Here is a 7,922-nt window from a genome sequence, read left to right as displayed (position 1 = left end):
TTCAATCTTCAGGCTCTCATTAAGTTGTAGTAAATATAACACAGCATTAGGCCTACTAGTTTGGTTGGGGCCTATTAACGGTGTCTGTCGCTCCAAGGTGTTCTCCAGGTTTACTTACCTGAGCTTCAATCTTCAGGCACTCATTAAGCAGTTGTTAATATAACACTGCAGTTGGCCTACTAGTTTGGTTGGGGCCTACTAACGGTGTCTGCTGCTCCAAGGTGTTCTCCAAGTTTACTTGCCTGAGCTTCAATCTTCAGGCTCTCATTAAGTTGTTGTAAATATAAAACGGCACTAGGTCTACTAGTTTGGTTGGGGCCTGCTAACGGTGTCTGCCGCTCCAAGGTGTTCTCCAGTTTTACTTGCCTGAGCTTCAATCTTCAGGCTCTCATTAAGTTGTTGTAAATATAATACGGCATTAGGCCTACTAGTTTGGTTGGGGCCTACTATCGGTGTCTGCCGCTCCAAGGTGTTCTCCAGGTTTACTTGCAGGAGCTTCAATCTTCAGGCTTTCATTAAGCAGTTATTAATATAACACTGCAGTTGGCCTACTAGATTGGTTGGGGCCTACTAAAGGTGTCTGCCGCTCCAAGGTGTTCTCCAGGTTTACTTGCCTGAGCTTCAATCTTCAGCCTCTCATTAAGTTGTTCTAAATATAACACGGCATTAGGCCTACTAGTTTGGTTGGGGCCAACTAACGGTGTCTGCCGCTCCAAGGTGTTCTCCAGGTTTACTTGCCTGAGCTTCAATCTTCAGGCTCTCATTAAGTAGTTGTTAATATAACACGGCAGTTGGCCTACTAGTTTGGTTGGGGCCTACTAACGGTGTCTGCCGCTCCAAGGTGTTCTCCAGTTTTACTTGCCTGAGCTTCAATCTTCAGGCTCTCATTAAGAAGTTGTTAATATAACACGGCATTAGGCCTACTAGTTTGGTTGGGGCCTACTAACGGTGTCTGACGCTCCAAGGTGTTCTCCAGTTTTACTTGCCTGAGCTTCAATCTTCAGGTTCTCATTAAGTTGTTGTAAATATAACACGGCATTAGGCCTACTAGTTTGGTTGAAGCCTACTAACGGTGTCTGTCGCTCCAAGGTGTTCTCCAGGTTTACTTGCCTGAGCTTCAATCTTCAGGCTCTCATTAAGTTGTTGTAAATATAACACTGCATTAGGCCTACTAGTATGGTTGGGGCCTACTGACGGTGTCTGTCGCTCCAAGGTGTTCTCCAGGTTTACTTGCCTGAGCTTCAATCTTCAGGCTCTCATTAAGTTGTTGTAAATATAACACGGCATTAGGCCTACTAGTTTGGTTGGGGCCTACTAATGGTGTCTGCCGCTCCAAGGTGTTCTCCAGGTTTACTTGCCTGAGCTTCAATCTTCAGGCTCTCATTAAGTAGTTGTTAATATAACACTACAGTTGGCCTACTAGTTTGGTTGGGGCCTACTAACGGTGTCTGCCGCTCCAAGGTGTTCTCCAGGTTTACTTGCCTGAGCTTCAATCTTCAGGCTCGCATTAAGTAGTTGTTAATATAACACTGCAGTTGGCCTACTAGTTTGGTTGGGGCCTACTAACGGTGTCTGCCGCTCCAAGGTGTTGTCCAGGTTTACTTGCCGGAGCTTCAATCTTCAGGCTCTCATTAAGTTGTTGTAAATATAACACGGCATTAGGCCTACTAGTTTGGTTGGGGCCTACTAACGGTGTCTGTCGCTCCAAGGTGTTCTCCAGGTTTACTTGCCTGAGCTTCAATCTCCAGGCTCTCATTAAGTTGTTGTAAATATAACACGGCATTAGGCCTACTAGTTTGGTTGGGGCCTACTAACGATGTCTGCCACTCCAAGGTGTTCTCCAGGTTTACTTGCCTGAGCTTCAATCTTCAGGCTCTCATTAAGTTGTTGTAATATAACACGGCATTAGGCCTACTAGTTTGGTTGGGGCCTACTAACGGTGTCTGCTGCTCCAAGGTGTTCTCCAGGTTTACTTGCCTGAGCTTCAATATTCAGGCTCTCCTTAAGTAGCTGTTAATATAACACTGCATTAGGCCTACTAGTTTGGTTGGGGCATACTAACGGTGTGTGCCTCTCCAAGGTGTTCTCCAGTTTTACTTGCTTGAGCTTCAATCTTCAGGCTCTCATTAAGTAGCTGTTAATATAACACTGCAGTTGGCCTACTAGTTTGGTTGGGGCCTACTAACGGTGTCTGCCGCTTCAAGGTGTTCTCCAGGTTTACTTGCAGGAGCTTCAATCTTCAGGCTTTCATTAAGCAGTTATTAATATAACACTGCAGTTGGCCTACTAGATTTGTTGGGGCCTACTAAAGGTGTCTGCCACTCCAAGGTGTTCTCCAGGTTTACTTGCCTGAGCTTCAATCTTCAGGCTCTCATTAAGTTATTGTAAATATAACACGGCATTAGGCCTACTAGTTTGGTTGGGGCCTACTAACGGTGTCTGCCGCTCCAAGGTGTTCTCCAGGTTTATTTTCCTGAGCTTCAATCTTCAGGCTCTCATGAAGTAGTTGTTAATATAACACTGCAGTTGGCCTACTAGTTTGGTTGTGGCCTACTAACAATGTCTGCCGCTCCAAGGTGTTCTCCAGGTTTACTTGCCTGAGCTTCAATCTTCAGGCTCTCAATAAGTTGTTGTAAATATAACACGGTATTAGGCCTACTAGTTTGGTTGGGGTCTGCTAATGGTGTCTTCCGCTCCAAGGTGTTCTCCAGGTTTACTTGCCTGAGCTTCAATCTTCAGGTTCTCATTAAGTTGTTGTAAATATAACACGGCATTAGGCCTACTAGTTTGGTTGAAGCCTACTAACGGTGTCTGCCACTCCAAGGTGTTCTCCAGGTTTACTTGCCTGAGCTTCAATCTTCAGGCTTTCATTAAGTTGTTGTAAATATAACACTGCAGTTGACCTACTAGTTTGGTTGGGGCCTACTATTGGTGTCTGCCTCTCCAAGGTGTTCTCCAGGTTTACTTGCCTGAGCTTCAATCTTCAGGCTCTCATTAAGTTGTTGTAAATATAACACTGCATTAGGCCTACTAGTTTGGTTGGGGCCTACTAACGGTGTCTGTCGCTCCAAGATGTTCTCCAGGTTTACTTGCCTGAGCTTCAATCTTCAGGCTCTCATTACATTGTTGTAAATATAACACAGCATTAGGCCTACTAGTTTGGTTGGGGCCTACTAATGGTGTCTGCCGCTCCAAGGTGTTCTCCAGGTTTACTTGCCTGAGATTCAATCTTCAGGCTCTGATTAAGTAGTTGTTAATATAACACTACAGTTGGCCTACTAGTTTGGTTGGGGCCTTCTAACGGTGTCTGCCGCTCCAAGGTGTTCTCCAGGTTTACTTGCCTGAGCTTCAATCTTCAGGTTCTCATTAAGTTGTTGTAAATATAACACGGCATTAGGCCTACTAGTTTGGTTGAAGCCTACTAACGGTGTCTGCCACTCCAAGGTGTTCTCCAGGTTTACTTGCCTGAGCTTCAATCTTCAGGCTCTCATTAAGTTGTTGTAAATATAACACTGCAGTTGGCCTACTAGTTTGGTTGGGGCCTACTAACGGTGTCTGCCTCTCCAAGGTGTTCTCCAGGTTTACTTGCCTGAGCTTCAATCTTCAGGCTCTCATTAATTTGTTGTAAATATAACACTGCATTATGCCTACTAGTTTGGTTGGGGCCTACAAACGGTGTCTGTCGCTCCAAGGTGTTCTCCAGGTTTACTTGCCTGAGCTTCAATCTTCAGGCTCTCATTAATTTGTTGTAAATATAACACTGCATTATGCCTACTAGTTTGGTTGGGGCCTACAAACGGTGTCTGTCGCTCCAAGGTGTTCTCCAGGTTTACTTGCCTGAGATTCAATCTTCAGGCTCTGATTAAGTAGTTGTTAATATAACACTACAGTTGGCCTACTAGTTTGGTTGGGGCCTACTAACGGTGTCTGCCGCTCCAAGGTGTTCTCCAGGTTTACTTGCCTGAGCTTCAATCTTCAGGCTCGCATTAAGTAGTTGTTAATATAACACTGCAGTTGGCCTACTAGTTTGGTTGGGGCCTACTAACGGTGTCTGCCGCTCCAAGGTGTTGTCCAGGTTTACTTGCCGGAGCTTCAATCTTCAGGCTCTCATTAAGTTGTAGTAAATATAACACGGCATTATGCCTACTAGTTTGGTTGGGGCCTACTAACGGTGTCTGTCGCTTCAAGCTGTTTTCCAGGTTTACTTGACTGAGCTTCAATCTTCAGGCTCTCATTAAGTTGTTGTAAATATAACATGGCATTAGGCCTACTAGTTTGGTTGGGGCCTACTAACGGTGTCTGCCGCTCCAAGGTGTTCTCCAGGTTTACTTGCCTGAGCTTCAATCTTCAGGCTATCATTAAGTAGTTGTTAATATAACACTGCAGTTGGCCTACTAGTTTGGTTGGGGCCTACTAACGGTGTCTGCCTCTCCAAGGTGTTCTCCAGGTTTACTTGCCTGAGCTTCAATCTTCAGGCTCTCATTAAGTTGTTGTAAATATAACACTGCAGTTGGCCTACTAGTTTGGTTGGGGCCTACTAACGGTGTCTACCTCTCCAAGGTGTTCTCCAGGTTTACTTGCCTGAGCTTCAATCTTCAGGCTCTCATTAAGTTGTTGTAAATATAACACTGCATTAGGCCTACTAGGTTGGTTGGGGCCTACTAACGGTGTCTGTCGCTCCAAGGTGTTCTCCAGGTTTACTTGCCTGAGCTTCAATCTTCAGGCTCTCATTAAGTTGTAAATATAACACGGCATTAGGCCTACTAGTTTGGTTGGGGCCTACTAATGGTGTCTGCCGCTCCAAGGTGTTCTCCAGGTTTACTTGCCTGAGCTGCAATCTTCAGGCTCTCATTAAGTAGTTGTTAATATAACACTGCAGTTGGCCTACTAGTTTGGTTGGGTCCTACTAACGGTGTCTGCCGCTCCAAGGTGTTCTCCAGGTTTACTTGCCTGAGCTTCAATCTTCAGGCTCGCATTAAGTAGTTGTTAATATAACACTGCAGTTGGCCTACTAGTTTGGTTGGGGCCTACTAACGGTGTCTGCTGCTCCAAGGTGTTCTCCAGGTTTACTTGCCTAAGCTTCAATCTTCAGGCTCTCATTAAGTTGTAGTAAATATAACACAGCATTAGGCCTACTAGTTTGGTTGGGGCCTATTAACGGTGTCTGTCGCTCCAAGGTGTTATCCAGGTTTACTTGCCTGAGCTTCAATCTTCAGGCTCTCATTAAGTTGTTGTAAATATAACACGGCATTAGGCCTGCTAGTTTGGTTGGGGCCTACTAACGGTGTCTGCCGCTCCAAGGTGTTCTCCAGGTTTACTTGCCTGAGCTTCAATCTTCAGGCTATCATTAAGTAGTTGTTAATATAACACTGCAGTTGGCCTACTAGTTTGGTTGGGGCCTACTAACGGTGTCTGCCTCTCCAAGGTGTTCTCCAGGTTTACTTGCCTGAGCTTCAATCTTCAGGCTCTCATTAAGTTGTTGTAAATATAACACTGCAGTTGGCCTACTAGTTTGATTGGGGCCTACTAACGGTGTCTACCTCTCCAAGGTGTTCTCCAGGTTTACTTGCCTGAGCTTCAATCTTCAGGCTCTCATTAAGTTGTTGTAAATATAACACTGCATTAGGCCTACTAGGTTGGTTGGGGCCTACTAACGGTGTCTGTCGCTCCAAAGTGTTCTCCAGGTTTACTTGCCTGAGCTTCAATCTTCAGGCTCTCATTAAGTTGTAAATATAACACGGCATTAGGCCTACTAGTTTGGTTGGGGCCTACTAATGGTGTCTGCCGCTCCAAGGTGTTCTCCAGGTTTACTTGCCTGAGCTTCAATCTTCAGGCTCTCATTAAGTAGTTGTTAATATAACATTGCAGTTGGCCTACTAATTTGGTTGGGGCCTACTAACGGTGTCTGCCGCTCCAAGGTGTTCTCCAGGTTTACTTGCCTGAGCTTCAATCTTCAGGCTCGCATTAAGTAGTTGTTAATATAACACTGCAGTTGGCCTACTAGTTTGGTTGGGGCCTACTAACGGTGTCTGCTGCTCCAAGGTGTTCTCCAGATTTTCTTGCCTAAGCTTCAATCTTCAGGCTCTCATTAAGTTGTAGTAAATATAACACAGCATTAGGCCTACTAGTTTGGTTGGGGCCTATTAACGGTGTCTGTCGCTCCAAGGTGTTCTCCAGGTTTACTTACCTGAGCTTCAATCTTCAGGCACTCATTAAGCAGTTGTTAATATAACACTGCAGTTGGCCTACTAGTTTGGTTGGGGCCTACTAACGGTGTCTGCTGCTCCAAGGTGTTCTCCAAGTTTACTTGCCTGAGCTTCAATCTTCAGGCTCTCATTAAGTTGTTGTAAATATAAAACGGCACTAGGTCTACTAGTTTGGTTGGGGCCTGCTAACGGTGTCTGCCGCTCCAAGGTGTTCTCCAGTTTTACTTGCCTGAGCTTCAATCTTCAGGCTTTCATTAAGTTGTTGTAAATATAATACGGCATTAGGCCTACTAGTTTGGTTGGGGCCTACTATCGGTGTCTGCCGCTCCAAGGTGTTCTCCAGGTTTACTTGCGGGAGCTTCAATCTTCAGGCTTTCATTAAGCAGTTATTAATATAACACTGCAGTTGGCCTACTAGATTGGTTGGGGCCTACTAAAGGTGTCTGCCGCTCCAAGGTGTTCTCCAGGTTTACTTGCCTGAGCTTCAATCTTCAGCCTCTCATTAAGTTGTTCTAAATATAACACTACAGTTGGCCTACTAGTTTGGTTGGGGCCAACTAACGGTGTCTGCCGCTCCAAGGTGTTCTCCAGGTTTACTTGCCTGAGCTTCAATCTTCAGGCTCTCATTAAGTAGTTGTTAATATAACACGGCAGTTGGCCTACTAGTTTGGTTGGGGCCTACTAACGGTGTCTGCCGCTCCAAGGTGTTGTCCAGGTTTACTTGCCGGAGCTTCAATCTTCAGGCTCTCATTAAGAAGTTGTTAATATAACACGGCATTAGGCCTACTAGTTTGGTTGGGGCCTACTAACGGTGTCTGACGCTCCAAGGTGTTCTCCAGGTTTACTTGCCTGAGCTTCAATCTTCAGGTTCTCATTAAGTTGTTGTAAATATAACACGGCATTAGGCCTACTAGTTTGGTTGGGGCCTACTAACGATGTCTGCCACTCCAAGGTGTTCTCCAGGTTTACTTGCCTGAGCTTCAATCTTCAGGCTCTCATTAAGTTGTTGTAAATATAACACGGCATTAGGCCTACTAGTTTGGTTGGGGCCTACTAACGGTGTCTGCTGCTCCAAGGTGTTCTCCAGGTTTACTTGCCTGAGCTTCAATATTCAGGCTCTCCTTAAGTAGCTGTTAATATAACACTGCATTAGGCCTACTAGTTTGGTTGGGGCATACTAACGGTGTCTGCCTCTCCAAGGTGTTCTCCAGTTTTACTTGCTTGAGCTTCAATCTTCAGGCTCTCATTAAGTAGCTGTTAATATAACACTGCAGTTGGCCTACTAGTTTGGTTGGGGCCTACTAACGGTGTCTGCCGCTTCAAGGTGTTCTCCAGGTTTACTTGCAGGAGCTTCAATCTTCAGGCTCTCATTAAGTTGTTGTAAATATAACACGGCATTAGGCCTACTACTTTGGTTGGGGCCTACTAACGGTGTCTGCCGCTCTAAGGTGTTCTCCAGGTTTACTTGCCTGAGCTTCAATCTTCAGGCTCTCATTAAGTTGTTGTAAATATAACACGGCATTAGGCCTACTAGATTGGTTGGGGTTTGCTAACGGTGTCTGCCGCTCCAAGGTATTCTCCAGGTTTACTTGCCTGAGCTTCAATTTTCAGGCTTTCATTAAGCAGTTATTAATATAACACTGCAGTTGGCCTACTAGATTTGTTGGGGCCTACTAAAGGTGTCTGCCACTCCAAGGTGTTCTCCAGGTTTACTTG

The sequence above is a fragment of the Ranitomeya variabilis genome, chromosome 2 (assembly GCF_051348905.1).
Source record: "Ranitomeya variabilis isolate aRanVar5 chromosome 2, aRanVar5.hap1, whole genome shotgun sequence".
In the NCBI taxonomy this organism is placed as follows: domain Eukaryota; kingdom Metazoa; phylum Chordata; class Amphibia; order Anura; family Dendrobatidae; genus Ranitomeya; species Ranitomeya variabilis.
This window is presented reverse-complemented; position numbering follows the sequence as displayed.